We start from the raw sequence: 17372 nt of genomic DNA on the forward strand, positions 1-17372 counted from the left end.
GAGAGGGCAAGCTCATGTGCCCTGACCTGCTATGGTGCTGCCCAGATTGGTGCCCGAAGCAAACTGCTGAAGCCGGGGGCTGGTTTTTACCATTGCTTCCACTGTGCTCAGTTCCACAGACATGGCCCGTAGGCTGTCAGACTGGGATATGCGGTCCAGCAATTTAACCAGCCTTTCCATCTCAGCATCCAACTCCGAAGTGAAAAGGTCTGCGGAGTCCATGTTCTGGTCGCGATCTTCTGTTATGAAATGCCTGTGTGCAGGCAGGAAAAGGACCCAAAGTGCAGACTCCGGAGACAAACGTGAACTCAAACAGCTTTAATGCTGAACTCAAAGTAACAAACTTCCAAAATACAAACAATAAACACCGGCAGGCAGACAGAACACACAGCATGAATGAGGGTAGATAAGGGAGATCGCAACACAGACCAAAGAGAACACAGGGCTAATATACACAGAGGGAGCAATCAAGGAATGAGAGACAGGATGGAAACACAGCTGGGACAAATCAGGGCTGACGAGACAAAGGAAGCAAAACCAGACGCATTAACATGAGACACGGACTTTCAAAGTAAAACAGGAAATGTAACACAGAGACGCGGACTTGACCAGGGGATACAGCTGATAGGGGAGACAGAGCAACTAGAGAACACAGAGACATAAACCATAAGACAGAACTCTAACAAAGAAACCAAAGACTAGAAATGATAAATAATATCAAAATCAATTTCAATATCAAGTTCAATAATATAATAAACTCAAAACTCTGGGTCAACGACCAAGGCACCCTAACAGTTTGTCTGTGATAAGATTGCTTTCAGAGCCGTTGCCCAAGCAAGGGGGAGGATGCATCCAACCTCCTCGGCTGTAATTGGTCCACCACCTTTCACTGTAAATGCCATTACAAAAAAAACAAAAACAAAACAAAAACCATCAGCCCAATAAAATTAAAAATCACCATTGGCCCTCTGGGCAATTATGCCCAATGGCCAGTCCAGCTGTGCCCACAGCCAATGTCTGATACTGACTTTTTCCTTAGGTCATGCGGAATAATGATTAAGATGTCCCAAATTCTCTACCCTCTGTGTTTTCTGGGGTGACTGCAGGAGAAAGAAGGAGGGCTTTCCCCTCTGCTTTACACCCATTCTTTGAAAACATATGGCCTGGGAATAATTGGGTTGCAACTGTAGCAGTCCAATGAGTTGGCCTTGATTTGGAGAATGACTCCATTTGCTTTTGTTTGACTGCACCTTTTATCCTCTATTCAGGATCAAGATTTTACTGTATATGCCTGGCAGGCAGCCAGATGTGAGAGGGGAACACAGACTGAGCATTAGTATACAGGACTATCTCACATTCAGGATATGAGGTGACAAAAAGTAACAGTTAAAAGTAACGTTGATTAAAAGTAACAATATATAGCGCTTTTCAAGGCACCCAAGGCACCCAAAGTGCTTTACAATTCCACTATTCATTCACTCTCACATTCACACACTGGTGGAGGCAAGCTACAGTTGTAGACACAGCTGCCCTGGGGCAGACTGACAGAAGCAAGGCTGCCATATCGCGCCATCGGCCCCTCTGGCCATCACCAGTAGGCGGTAGGTGAAGTGTCTTGCCCAAGGACACAACGACCGAGACTGTCTGAACCAGGGCTCGAACCGGCAACCTTCCGGTTACAAGACGAACTGCCAACTCTTGAGCCACGATCGCCCTATAATGTTACTAACGGGGTTACATTTTCAGTAACGAGTAATCTAGCTAATTACTATTTCTATCGCTACAATACTGTTACCATTACTAACAAGAAAATGTGGTGCGGGTGCGTTACTATTTTTCAACACACAGACAGTTGAAGCTGTCTTCCTCTTACCAGGAGCTAGGGGGTCGAAACAATCACACAAATGCTGCTGACTGGCTGAGGAAGAATAAAATAGTCGTGGTAAACCAATCACACGACCAATTTAAGATGACATAGCAACAAGATGCTATACATTGTTTTTAAATTGTGTTGATAGGCCACGTAAAACCAGAGTCTTGCTAAAAAAAATAGTTTTTTCCTGAATACTATCGTCACGCTTGCTGGCTAAGGACAGCACTAGCAAGCAACCTCTGCTTACTACCAAAAAAAAAAAAAGAAAGAAGAAAACAAAACAAAAAACACCCCTTTCCCATTGGTGGAAAAATTTACGATGTGGACCAATCAAAAAATTATATGGCAACATGGTATCAGTGTTGCCAACTTTAGCGAACTTTATTTAGCGAGTTTTCAGACCCCCTTAGCGACTTTTTTTCTAAAAAGCGACTAGCGACAAATCTGGCGACTTTTTCTGGTGTTATTGGAGACTTATTTATGATGACTTTTTGACATGAAAGCGCGTATTGCTCTTGCTCTCAACAAGCAGCGTGTGCTGGCGTGGGCACCTTGCTCGTGCCAAAGCGCTCACAGGTGGAGGATAGTCCTCCCCCAGCTGCTATCAGGGCAGAAAATGTTCACACCTATGCGGCCAAACTGCAAATGAATTGCGCATGAGCGAAGCCGCTGCTCCCGCACTGACTGTAACACAGTCAATTCTTCTTTTACTGTTATGCTGTTTTGTGTATCACAAGGTTTAAAACTACTTATAAACACACGCACACACAAAGTAACTCCACCAGAGTGCCTATTTCGGGTCACTTTTGCCGGTCCAAGCCCGGATAAAGGAGCAGGGTTGGAATTGTGACATTAAAAAAACAATAACTGCTAAAAGAAATTTAATTTGTAGTTCTAAATAAACTCTAAATGCATTTAGGACGTTTTTTACTCACTTTATGTCTCGTTCCACGTTGTTATTTCTCTCTTCAGCAACGTAGGTTACACTTACATTAGCATGACCAATTATGCAAATTAGGCGATGACGTCATTAAGCAACTTCTAGCAACTTTTAGGACAGCCAATAGCGACTTTCCTTACTGAGGAGTTGGCAACACTGCATGACATTTGTTTGTTTAGGAAGAGGGGGAAGTTTTAGGAGTGACAGCGTTGAGAGCGCTAGGGAGAGAGAGAGAGAGAGAGAGAGACTTTTGACTTGTGAGAGACTTGTCTTATGTAGTTGGTGTGTAGTGTAGTTGATAGTTTTGTTTTGTGTGTCAGAACAATTAAGGGACTGGTGAATGTCATAGATGCTGCCAAAAAGCTACCAGAGGCAGATTGCAAGGGAGACATTGTCTCCAGGTGGAAAACAGGAGGAGTGATACACCTCCTACTGTCAGGCCTGCAGGTATCAGGCTTGTGATGTTCTCCTTGATCTTATAATGGAAAGAAATTATTTTTTGGAGTGGCACAAATAATTTGTGCAGCATCTTATCTGATGCAGAACACCTGATTATTCTGTAAATAGTTTGAAATGGTTATAAAAAAATTCTTGGCTGCATTTTTAGGTAAATAGTTGCACATAACTTTGGTGTTTGCAAAATTTGTGCATAGGTTCTAAAAATTTATATTTGCATTTCAAGTTATGAAAATGTTCAATAAACGTCTTTGTGGTTGTTACTAGGGGTGGGCGGTATAAACGGTATACGGTAGAAACAATATAAATTTGGCCAACGGTAGAGCTTTTGACTACACCGCTCTACCGCAAGTTGATGTTGTCATCAAGGTGCACCTGTTTTGGTCTAAAGCGTTGCAGCGGCTGCAAACAGTATCATCTGCAAATTATGCCGGGGACAGTAATAGCTATGAGACGAAGCACTTTTGGAATATGGGGGCGCTTCCCCCACTTCCGAACCATTGATTGCTGAATTGTCTCGCAGCTGCTCTATTCCCATGTTGTTGCCATGTTAATGACTAACCTCGTATTGTGGATGGATTATCTCAGTTGTTCTCCTGACTGAAGTTTGGTCCGTTTATAGCATCCTTCCATGCAATTGCATTTGTCCCTAGCCACCAGAAACCCTCACGTTAACTTTTATCCAGTGGAAAAAGGTTAGCGTTCATCCTTCAGCTTCACTATGCTAATGTTATGCTAATATAGCTGTTTTGCTAGCAGTCACGTAGTACATCATTATATACCAGCTAGTCCAACTTCAGTAACCCTACAAACGTCACTGCTGTTTAGTTTTCTCTCTTCGTTTATGTTGGAAGTGATAGCAGAGCTGTACGTTTTAACTTTTTCAGAAATCTCTCAGTTAGAACATGGCATATCATGTTTAGGTGGAAACTAGCGAGCTAACTTCCTGCTAACTTCTAACTCCGATGAATTTAATAAATTCTGTTTTCATGGATGCCTGGATGTTAAACTTAATTGTTACATTTGGTAAAGCAGCAACGCTAACCATTTTATTAAAAATGAAAGAATTTAGACAGTTTTTAACTCTCAGTGATGGCGCAGTGTTTGTTTGACTTTGGGACCTGAAGCAGACGGAGTTTTGGACCCATATTACTCCGCAAGGCTCCTGACTATGGCAGCCGCCATGCTCCAGCGGTGCGCGTTCATAGCTTACCAAAGTCATACTAAAACATTATTTGACAGATTTCTGCGCGCCGTGTACTACATAAAATCGGTTCGAGGTCAGTAAGCACAACCAGAATTCATACATAAGGCACACTGTCGATTTTTGAGAAAATTAAAGGATTTTAAGTGTGCCTTATAGTGTGTAAAATACGTTATACTGAAGAAAAGAATATATCGCAATATATATCGTTACCGCACATGCTTCAAATTATACCGTGATATGGATTTTAGGCCATATCGCCCAGCCCTACTTGTTACAGTAAAAAACATCTTTTTTCTGCTCAAATTTTATGTTTTTTGTCTGATTTTAGATCAATTGTGCTAATAGAGTACCGGTATGTCAAAATGAAAAAAATAACTGTAAATTCAGACATATGAGGTTGTGCTGAAAAGAATGATACCAAAAAAGGCAAAGTAAATAGTTTTTAAAAGTGAAATGTATAGGTAAAATAAAAAGTAGTCAAAAACGGCCAGTTATACCCTGGACCCCAGAGGGTTAAACATTTTTTTTTTACACAATCGTTACTTTTCTAGTAATTAGTTACTTTTATAATATTGTAACTAGTTACTAATTCAGTTACTTTTTTGAAGAAGTAACTAGTAACTATAACTAATTGCTTTTTCAAAGTAACTTGCCCAACACTGCTCACTAAACACTAAATCAAACTAAATTTTGACTAAAATATGATGAATTAGCTTAGAATTAGAATTCTTTTCAGCTGGGAATAGGATAAAGGAAGGTCGAGGTCTCTGCGCACTGTAATTAATGTGAACTCATTCATTTTTGGAATAAGCAGCAGCTGGGCCTGCTTAGTCTCAGTCAAATTCTCAGGGTCAGTCAAACAATGAAGGCTCTTATCTTCAAACAAAGCCTCCTTAGTTAATGAAGTAAGTAAACACAATGACACACCCAGCTAAAGCTACTTCAAGATTCAAATCTAAAATATAATTGAATTAAATGAATGATAAAAAAAGAAAAAAAAATAGCCTTAGAGAAGTACTCACTGAAATGAGGTTATTTTAAGTTTGTCAGAAACACTGCACAGCTTTGCAGCTTTGATAACTTTTAGTGGTCACTATCCATCCTGAATAGCAAATTAATTAAGTGATCAAGTAAGCATTCATGCCAGTGTGGAACACAATACATCCAGTGTAATCTCTGTCCAAAAATGGAACCCTGTTTTAGTGAACAAGCAGACCCTTCCAGAAAGTGTCATCTGGAATTTCACAGTAATGAACCAGCGCTTGAACCCATGTTCCAAATCGTTGGCTCAGTAGGCCAGATGAAATAGTCAGTTGGATAAGCCCACACAAGCACAGTGCATGCAAAGACTTGTAAATACACACAGGAGAAACAAAACACATGTACATGCTTATATACATGCGTGATATGTGTATAGGCCCCAAATCCAGTTCCAGTCATTTTGTACACTATCAATCTCACTCACTCACACACACACACACACACACACACACACACACACACACACAAATACACACAAAGACCTCCTTTCTGACCATGGAAACCATGGAGATGCCAAGCAAACAAGCGCTCTCATTTGGCTGGCCAGCGGCTGGCAGGCAGCTTGTTGGCCTGTATCTGCACCAAGCCACTGTGTCAGATGTGTGATGGGACACCATACAAGCCCTTAACATTCATTACTTCATTCATGGGTGGTAAGGTAACTTAAATTGATCTACTTACCTTAGACGTACTTTATTAAATGAAAAATTTAATAAAAAAAAAAATAAAAAAATTGAGATGTGGGGTGATCTGTATTTTTGTCATGGTAAGTATTAAACTTAAGTGTTTTGGGTATCTAACATTGACCTTGATGCAAGTTTGTTGGGTCTGTTGACGAGGAATGCATGTGCTTACAATTAACTAAATTTCTGAGCTGGGTTGAGCTGATCGCTCACATCCATGCACTGTTATGTTGTGTTTAAGGGTCACGGGGTTTAATTGGGCTATTTTCATACTTTGTTGCCTAATTTTAGCATGCTCTCTTATTGTCATGGTCCCAGGACTTCTGACCTGATGTTTTGAATTTTGACATTCTGTATTAAGTTCATTTGTATTCTTAAGATCCCTAAGTTTTCTGTTCAGTATTGGTTATTAGCTTTTCCCCACATATGGCACATAGCATATAACTGTATCTTTTAAACTGTTTTCACTACCCAGCCTACATTCAATGCTATTAGTCACTGATGTTCCAGTATTAGAGCCCATGATGATAGGAATAGCTGACTGCACATCCAGCACTAAACCAAAACATCACATAATTAGGAAAAGTGGATAACAACTGACAACAATAGTAGGAATTAAAATGCTTCAAATAGCCTCCCCCTGAAAATTGTGTTGTGATTTTGCAGCAGACACTAAGAAATTTGGTTTGTGATGTTATATAATAAGTGTCAAGGAGTGGCTGTGTGTAGGCAAGAGAGGACCCAAACGCACGGCTCAAGACACACGGGGATAAATTCAAAAGGCAGGCCTTTATTAACAGGAACACAAAGAGCGGTACAAAACTATACTGGGAGAAAGCTAAGGCACAAGGGAGACACAAGGAAACGCACACAACCATGAGGGACGACACGACACGGAACAGAGGGGGACACTGACATAAATACACAGAAGGTAACGAGGGAAGTGGAAGCACATGGGGAACACAGCTGAGGACAATTACACACAACAGAGCGGGGAGGACACGAAACTGAAAATGCTGATGCCAAGACGCGGACCTTAAACATAACACAGAAAGTACACAGAGACAGTCGAGAGAGGCAGAGAGAGAGAACACGATGGAAAGAGGAAAACACAGGACACAAGGGGTGGAAGCAAAGCACAATAACTCAAATCACTATATACACGGTCACACAGAGGGAGACACAGACGACAACACGGATGTATGTTTATCTAAAATATCATAATGGTATAAATGGTTATTCTTGAGCATTTGCTAAAGCTGTAGTTCATGACTGTTTTAACTTGTTGTCTTTCTTGGCACTTCTCCCACTCAAAGCTAAAATTGTCCAAATCTTTTTTTTATGAATCTAAAATGACACAGAAACAAATTCAATAAATTCACTGAGGTGTAAAATATACATGTAACCTCTGCTATTTGTAAATCATAATGTTGTAGCTCTATTACAGTTAATATAAAGTAATGTTTCAATATTATTCCACAGCATCTTGAAAATAACGAAAAAGCTGTCATGCCAATGAGACTGAGAAAAAGACCAAAAATAAAAGAAAACAAAAACAGAATTTGCTCTAATGTAGTGAAGTCAATTTGAAAACTGCCCCCTCTAGCTTTTCACAGTGTGCATTACACTGTATATTCATAATTAAGTGACACAAATACTCTGAAATACTGCAATAGTAGGGACATTTGATTTGATTTGATTTGATATACCTTTATTAGTCCCACAAGGGGAAATTTCATGTTAAGGCTGCCGACCTATTGCACGCAATGGCGGCGCCATCATACCCTCCGACCATACATACATTACACAAAAACATCACATGGGGAAGACAGGTCAGAGAGGTATAACAATGGAAAATGCACCACATGAGGAAAGATAAGGAGAAAAAAATAACTCCCCCCAGACTGAGCTCCAACAGGGAGATCAGTTTGAGAACAGAAAAAAACACCTCTGCACATAGCACATGAAAAAAACTCTTAATACACCAAAGAAACACATGACAAGCAACAGGGGTGGGTAAAGGGTGAGAGACAGCCGATGTAGACAGTACATCCTGGCCTGCAGCCTATGCGCTGGTCTCCATGATCCACCGTCAGCATCGGAGGGGAATAAGCGTTGAAGGCGTTTGGAGGGGGAGGGGGGATGAGTGTACATCTGCATGTGTATATATGTCTGTGTGCGTGTGTGCGTGTGTGTGTATGTGTCCAGAGTTCAGCTGAGACAGTGTCCTTCGCCCTGCCAGGCTAAGTAAACAGTCTTCCAGCCAACCCAGGTGGCCTTGCATAGAATGGGAAGAACAGTCTCAACAGAGTCGTTATCAGGGTGTTGTTGTTCAGCTCCAGCCTTGAGACCGCAGCTGGCGCCGAAGGGGTCTCCGCATGAAGTGATGGTGGTTTTAACTTTAGTGCGAACAACTCATATGAATTTCAAAGCTATTCTAACAGTCCAACACTGGTCTCTCAATCTCCCGCTGGAGAGCCGTGAGCTTTCTATGATGTTATCCAAACTTACGTTCCGTGATGTTGTCATTCTTGTGGTCAAAGAGCAGGTTCTGAGAACTCACGACTGCAGTGCGCTTCCCAAGATGTGATCCAATTTGCGCTCAAAGGTGTTATTCCGAGCGAGCCCCTCCAGATGTAATGAGTTTGCACTCAGAGGTCTTGTTCTGAGTATTCACGGCAGCCGTGCGGTTCTCCAAGATCTTATCCGTGCTGCGCTCAATGAGCCCATTTCGAGAAACTCACGCCTCGTCCCATCGTTTCAATCCCAGCGGGCAGCCTTGTGGGGGTTTGAACAGCTGGTTCCGCTTCCTTAATTCTTCGATAAGCCAGGGCCAAGCCAGCTCCGATCAGCAAGAACCCTGTTATCATGGTTCCGAATAGGTAGTTATCTTCAGCACTCAGGCTCACCCAAGCCCAGACTTCTCGTTGAGAAGGGGTGTCAATTGCATTCAGAGACCAGTTGATCAAATCCATAATTCCTCTTTTAGGTTTTAGAGAACAGACTGTGAGAGAGTGTTCCAGGGAAAAGTAATACAAAAAAACACGAGACTAGACAAGGACACAAGAGGCTAAGCAGGGAAGCTAAGGGAGAGGAGGAGGAGGAGAGGAGAAAAGTGCGACCGCCTTCGCCAAGAGCAAGAGAAGAAAATGCCCTAGCTTAAACTAAGAAAAAAAATGGAAGTAATAATCATTAACATTATCAAACAAATTTAACATTATGAAAAAGTTTAATAATGTCAGTTATAACTTTATAATATGCTCTTATTTGTTTAGCTGGATCAGCCGGTCATTGCAGCAGTTGCTGTAGGAGACAAAAGTGTGAGAAACAAGAGTCTGGTGAAGCACTGGTGTCATGTCACAGTCATGAAGGTGCAGCTACAATATCAATCATAATACTGAGCCTGTCCTGCCAGGTTTCTTCTTAGTTACTCAGCATAGGGGCTAAGGCCCTTTACATTTTAAAATTATGCAGGCTGTAGAAAAATGCTAATTATAGTTCAGTCATTTTCAAAATAGCTTCTCATATATTCTGTAATATATATATATTATATTCTGCTCTCAGCTGTTCACCTGTGATCTGTTTATTATTGTTTACAGGCGTGTATCTGTAACATTTAGCTGCCTTTAAATTTTTTTCCCTCTCTCATCACTTTTTCTTATGTGTTTCATTCGATACACTTGAGGGGCTCCAATTTAACCTGTCTATTGATTTGAAAAGATCTGCCATTGATGGTTTGATAAAAGAAGACGTTCTAAAAAAATGTGTATGAGCCATTGATCTTCTTTTTCGTGTGTTTTGGCTTATTATTTTCCATCCAGCAACTGACACACAGTATTTTCTAGTTTAAATCCCTTGAGCATCCATAACTGAGCATTGCCAGTTAAACATCGAATCATTTATGTTAGTTCGTCTGAGAAAGTATCTTTTTAAGTGCATTCCTGGGCACAGTGTGCTACTCCTTAAGCTAATTCTGACATTTAAAATTAAATGTCTGATCCTCACATTTGAAAAAATGTAAAGAATTAAGTGTAAACCCTCAGGCAGGTTGTGTGGAGACATGTCTGAAAGAAAACTACTCATGTTACATTTTCCTGAGAAAATACCCTATGTTGTTTCAGTTGCACGGGTTTTACTTGTTTGCTGCTTTTCCTCTAATTTGTCTCCTTGTCCTCATTTTTTCAGTGGTCTCTTTTATTGTTACACATATACTTGTTTTGCCTCATTGATATCCTCCTGTGACATCCCATACTAGTCACCAAAAACAAACAAACAAACAAACAAAAAACGGAAAAAACAAATAACACACACCTATTCAGGTACCGCTGGTTTGCTTTCTTGTGCTTTTCTTGCTCCTCTTCTGCTTTCTGCTACTGCATTCCCTCCTGTTTGCTCTCTCTATTGCTAACTGGAAGGTGATGAGATAAGAGATTGGAGTACCAGTGATTACAATGATTATATTCATTGCAACATTTAACATTTTTCAGGTACGCAGACCTGACAGTTTGCCACTTAGACTAACAAATATGACTGGATGAACTCATAACCATAATATTTTTTCTGTCCTTATTTTTGCTTTTAGGCTGCACAAAAGAAAGAGGATTGAGCAATTTTGAGCGTTTTCACTTAGAATGTAATGAGGAAAACAATGCAAACAGAATAATAAGCAACATGTGTGTGGACAGCCAAACCACTTTGAATTTCAAGTCTCATCCACCCCTACACACATTCATACAGCTCTTTTTATTTTTTTAATCTTCAACATTCTCACTCACACACACATGCACACAAACACCTACATGCGCACACACACAATCCAATGTAAACCAATGGATGCACGGTATCATTTGTAACTTAGGGATCAGCATCTTGCTCAAGCATACCTCAATATGAAAACTGGAGGATGCAGGGATTGATTCATAGACCTTCCAGTTGGTAGACAGTCTACTCTACTGCTTGAACTACAGCTGCTCAAATAAAAAATAAAAAACATGGCTCAAACATTTGGTATATTGTCTTTGTTGCATTTCCAATTTATAGCCTTTAAATTTGCATTCCATTTTATGAGGGTATTCCACAGTGTAAGGGTATTCCATATTGTGTCATATGTTTTAAACTCTTAATTCTCAAACTTAGAGTCAATAACATTGTTTGGATCGATATTCACTAAGCTCTTTGGAGACCAACCTTGAATTTAAGGCACGTGGTGTGCTTGCAAAGTACATGGGAATAGCTAATAAAAAGCGCGCTGGTTTCTTTCTAGCTTTTATTTAAGCTGAAGTAAAAAGTACTGTACATTGTGTAGAGTGAGGTATGAAGCATATCCATCACAATAGAGTAACAGATAGACAGAGACATACACAGACCTTGCCCCAATTTAGAATCTGCAGTTAACCAAACAACCATGAATTTGGACTGTTGTCCAAGGACCTGTAGAAAATAGAATGCAAAAAAATCTGTCCTCTGATTTTATAACATGGTGCTACAGTGCAAGTATATCCAAAAAGTCATGTTGGTTCACCTAATGTGTTAGCAGTCGTTGTTATTGTTGTTTTATTTAATGAGCAAATTAATCTCAAAAGTAATACAAGTTTCCACCAATCTGCTTTGTTGTGAGATCAAATGTAAAGTACTTGGTTAAAGTCTTCAAAGTTCTGTCTAACTGATTTTAAGTCAGAGGTTAGACAAGTTTCTTATGGGCCTGTTAGTTTCACATTAATGCTGCAGATGAGACAGTGACAGAAAAAGAAAGAACCTGTGGTTTGTAACTGTCAGTCTCACTCTTGGCTTAATTCGTTATTATATTAGTTGTCTCTAAAAAAGGCAAGCAACTGTATTAGTGATGGTTTTAAAACGTTTTTTCTGGCATGCCCCAAACATTCCCACTGCCCCTTCATAGTAGAAGCTGAAAAATGTCATGTCTACAAGCCATAAATTTTAATCAACCATTAGGAATTCCAAGGAGAGTTTTAATAAAATAAAGGTCAGAACAATGGCATCAAGAGGCAAGCTATTCGCCAAGAATATCATAGTTATCATATACAAATACCAAACCTTCATATGAAGAAAAAACACCCTAACAATATCCCTTTAAATATTCCCTTAAAATGCATCAGCTTCTGAATACACTGTGCAAACATGAAAAATATGAAACAAGGAGAATGATTGTTAATTATTGTAATTTAATTTTACAAATGGAAAATTATGTCGTTTCTAACAATTCACAGCTGATCATCATTTATTTTAAGCACGTTTATGAATCTTTAAAAGTATGGATGTATAATTTATGGCGCCGGTGTACGTGGCTGCTCATCTGCCATTGTTAGTTTTGTTTGTTTTAATATTGCTCCTGTCGTGTGTCACTCCGGAGATTGGGTCTTTACTGGTGTACGATCGCCAATCGCTTCCGAATCTCCAAAGTTCTAGTAAAATACATTTCCAATTGCTAACGGAGGAGAGAAATCCTGGTGCCCACTGCTGTCACAAATACCGACTTACCTATGCCATGTTGTCATGTTACCTTCCTGGCCTAGGCCCATACCTCTGCCTCAGCTGCTGTCAGGGTTGGCTTGGTAAACGCCAAATTGCTGGGACAAAAATCTTTTATTCTGAAAGAGTTATTCACCTCCTGGAACCTGGACTTCATGTATGTCACTGAGACTTGGCTGAACACTGGTGAGTCCAGTACTTTATCTGAACTTTTACCAGTGGGTTGTTCCTATTTTAACACACCTAGGACAACCAGGGAGAGGAAGGGCCGCTGTTGGTTCATTAACCCTTCCACTGGTACCCTATTCTCCTTTAGCCAGCTGTCTGTCCCCGCTGAGCTCACTCCCTCTGAAACAGAGACCTCAGGTCCTGGTTTGAATCTTCCTGCTAAACTATCCTGGACTCTATGGGACCATTAAAAACCAGGCAGCCCAAGGCTAAAACCGAGCCTTGGTTTAATGACACCATTGGGGCTGTGAGGTGGGAGTGTCAAATCTTAAAGGACTGCTGGTGTCTCTATCAGGATAGAGTCAAAGAGGCTAAAAGGGAATACTTCTTCAAGATCATTTCCTCCAACACTCATAATCCACATGTGTATTATGAGCTTTGCTCTGCTGTTTTTGGCCAGTTTCAGCCTGTTACTCCTTCTTATTTAGAGAATGTGGTTGGCTATTCTGAAGCCCTCTAGTTCTCAAAATGATCCTGTCCCTCCATGATTTTTTAAGGAGATTTTGCCTAGCATAGGGCAGGCTGTTCCTACTATTATCAACAGCAGTTTAATATCTGGTGTAGTCTCTGCTAATTTTGAGCACGCAGTAGTACCCGCCCTAGACCACACTGTATTGGCTAACTACAGGCCTATCTCCAAGCTGCCTTTTCTGTCTAAAATTCTGTCGAAAATTGATTTTTTTAAATGAGAATGGTGTCTTAGAGGTCTTCCGATTAGGTTTTAAAAACCTCCATAGCACTGATTCAGCACTTTTAGAGGTTTTTAATGATATCTTACTTACCTGTAATTCTGGTAATCACATTGTTCTTGTCCTCCTTCACCAAACAGCTGCTTTTGACACTGTAGACCACAAGTGTTTACTTTCTCGTTTACACCATCTTGCAGGCGGTCATGGTACTGCTTTGAATTGGTTAAGGGCTTATCTTTCTGACAGAACTTTTAGTGTTAACTTTTGAGGGTATGAGTCCTTTTCCGCTGATCTTCAGTTTGGAGTCCTGCAGGCCTTAATTGTATGATTCTTTTTTCATTATATTTACAGCACCTGGGAACCATCCATAGAAGGCATGGAATATCCTTCCACTGTTATGCCGACGAATGCCAGATTTATCTGCCTCTGCAGCAAAAAGATGCCTTCTCTATTAAATAGCTTCTGTCATGTCTAGAAGATATTAAAACTTGGATGTGCCCAAAACCTTTCAAAATGTAATTCATGCAAAACAGAGGTGATCGTGTTTAGTCCAAGCGGACCTTGTGATTCTGCCTCTATTGATTTGGGACCACGGCAGAGTATTTTAAACTTGTTGTTACTAACTTTAAGATAGACCGTGATTTTAAATTAGACTCAAATTAGGGCTACTGTCAGGTTTTTATTATTTAAGTTGCTTGGCAAAGGTAAGACCTATTTTATCCAGGCCGCATTTTGAAACAGTAATCCATGCTTTTATTTCATCTCGCTTGGATTTCTGTAATGCACTGTATTTTGGAGTTAGTCAGTGTCTTCTCTCTTGTCTGCAGGTGGTTCAAAATGCCTCTGCACGGAACTTGTAAAATCCATTTTTATTCCTTGGCTTATGACACAGTTTGACCCTGATTTTACAGCTTTAATATTAATAATAATAATAATGTGCTGATTGTATTGTTTTCATTTAATTTCAATTATTATAATTTATTTTTAAATTTAATGTATTGTTTTTTTGTCATGTCAAGTGTACATCACTTTGTTTTCAGCTGGGAGTTGTCTGAAAGTATTGTATAAATACATTGCTTGCTTGCTAGCTAGACCAATTTGTACATCTGTGGGTGCAATAGCTGCTTTCTTTAGAAGCAAGGAGGATGACCATAGGCCAACCTTCAGTCTATTAAAAATTCACAGTGCAGTCTCACACTACCACATAGAGCACATGCCCTCCTTAAATGGTGAGTGAAAGCTTTTCATTTGATTCTATGCAGGTTGATACTGATTAAAACAAAATATTCTTGAAAGTTTTATTTCACAGAAGTATAAATAATCACACATGTATACTATTCTTTAGATATTATTTAACCTTTGTTTGATTTATACAAAAACAGCTTTGTATGTAACCTTGTTAATGTTTGAATAAACTAGGGCGAGCACAACTTTAAATATATTGTGACATGTTTCAAAATGTTGACGTCTGTGTTACAGAAACAATGATTATCATCTACATTAGCATTGCAGTTCTGGCAACAACAGCCCTGGCAAAAGGTACTCAGTTTAATAGTATGTTGTACTCAGCTTTCAATACAAAAATATTGATTGAATGACCTATAATTAAAAAATAATTTATTATAGTTAAAGATTTATATATTGAGGATTACTTATAGTACTTACAGTGCAGGTAGTAATTATACTGGATTAGCCTAAAATTAAAATATATAATTTGTCAGTTTTATTTTATTTATATATTTGGTTTCATTTCAATCTATATTTTACATAATATGTTGGTTTTTTTTCTTTTAGGTTCAGGTGAATGTATTTTCTCTGAATCTTCTGCAACTTGTTTTGGAGCTACAGGACAGCTGCTAACTTTTCATCTGTCATATAAACGTGGTACTTCGATTGTAATCACGAAGGATGACAAACACAGGATTTTGAAAATAAGCAATAATGGGAAAGTTACATTAGATAAGGAATATGTAAATCAGTCAGACAGCATAGACACTGTAATACTCAAAGTAGTTGAAGCCACGAAGAAACATTCTGGACATTACCAGTTGGAAGAACATGATCATGATGGAAAGTTACGGAACAAAATGAATGTATATCTAAAAATACAAGGTAAGTTTTGTTTGTTTGTTTTTTTTTGGTTTTAAACTCAAAATTATGCTTAATGTTAAGATATACAAACTGCTATGTTTTATTAAAAGATTAATAAATGCACACATTGCAAACCTAGTAAATTAAAAACATGTCTGACTATTACTTAAAAATCATAATAAATGTTAGAAATGTAATAGACAATAGTTCAGACTTAACAATACATCTATCATAAGTTGTATGAATTTTAGTTAATATCAGGAACTGCAGCAATGTGCTTGTGTTTGCTGGTGGACTGCAAATTGGAAAGTTAACACTGATTAACAATTTAGAACCAGAATGCCAGTGATGGAGAAGCTCACAGTCCATCACAATTCATGTTATTATTTGTAAAATGATAAATCTGATTTTGACAAAAAGCACAATTTGGTGTCTACTTAGGTGATAGTTTTGTGCAAATTTCACTAAAAGGCAGATTAGGTAATCACTATGTGCAAGTTTGACAAAGGCTGAATTGGACCAAATACAGTAACATTTCATATCTAATGGGATTTAAAAGTATATAGCTATCAAACAGATGTAAATTACCTAGATATACAAAAACAAATGATTACTCTGAAATTTGTTACGTCTATTTCTTTTCTTTTTTCTTTGTCCTTTTCGTTGTCTCTTCTAGCTCCAGTGTCAAAGCCAGGCCTGTCTCAGAAATGCTTGTCATCAGAACAGATGAAGGTCAGCTGCTTTTCTGAAGGAGATGGAGTACAATTCATTTTGACTTTGGATGGTCAGATACTTACACAAAGCAACGATCACAACCAATCTCCAAACATCGGGACATCCCAGTTTTCATATCTTACTATCGACTTACATGGGAAGCTGACTGGAAACCTTAGTTGCCAAGTTTGGAATAATATTAGCAGAAATGAAACAGTTATTCACCTGGCAGCCTGCAAAGGTAGAATATTTAAAATCTCTTGCTTACCATTTCAATAATATTATCTGATAAAGTACTGTATGTCTTTACATATTTTACTGTAAAGGAATTTAAGTATATATGTGATAAAATTGTCACGCTGCTGGGTCTGTAACCCAGTATTTATGTTTTTGGACTTTTTGACCTTCTGTTCTTATGATGGTAGCAATTGTTTCTTAGTCTTTTTCTGTTATTGTTTAGTTTCCTCGTTTATTCACTTGTATTTCTGGGTCTTAGTCACTTGTTCTTTTAATAAGTTCCCGTTCACGCCCAGTTGCTTGGTCTTGCCTTTGTATCTCCTGTGTTACTGATTTTTGCTTCTCTGTGTTTTCTATCATGTATAGTTCTGTCTCCATGTTTATTCATCTGTTTCCAAGTCGTGTCACTCGGTCATTCTGTTCCCTATATTTATTCAGTGCATGTCTCAGTGTGGTTCCTGTTGTATTCTGACAGTCTCTGTTCCTGCGTGAATCGAATTCAGTTTTCCTTTTTAGCCTCACTTTTTTGTATTAGTTCCAGCTGTGTTCCCTAGTGTTTCCCATCGCTTCGTGATCCGGTGTGTATCTAGGCCCACTGTCTTCCTCTGCTCATTGTTGCGTCGTCCTAGTTGTTTCCCTGAGGTACTAATTTATTCCTGCTTACTCTTAGCTCCCAGTTCCAAGTTCTTATTTTCCTTTTGCGTTTTCGTTTTCTTGTATTTAG

This window comes from Pelmatolapia mariae, linkage group LG10_11 (genome assembly GCF_036321145.2).
Source record: "Pelmatolapia mariae isolate MD_Pm_ZW linkage group LG10_11, Pm_UMD_F_2, whole genome shotgun sequence".
Lineage (NCBI taxonomy): Eukaryota > Metazoa > Chordata > Actinopteri > Cichliformes > Cichlidae > Pelmatolapia > Pelmatolapia mariae.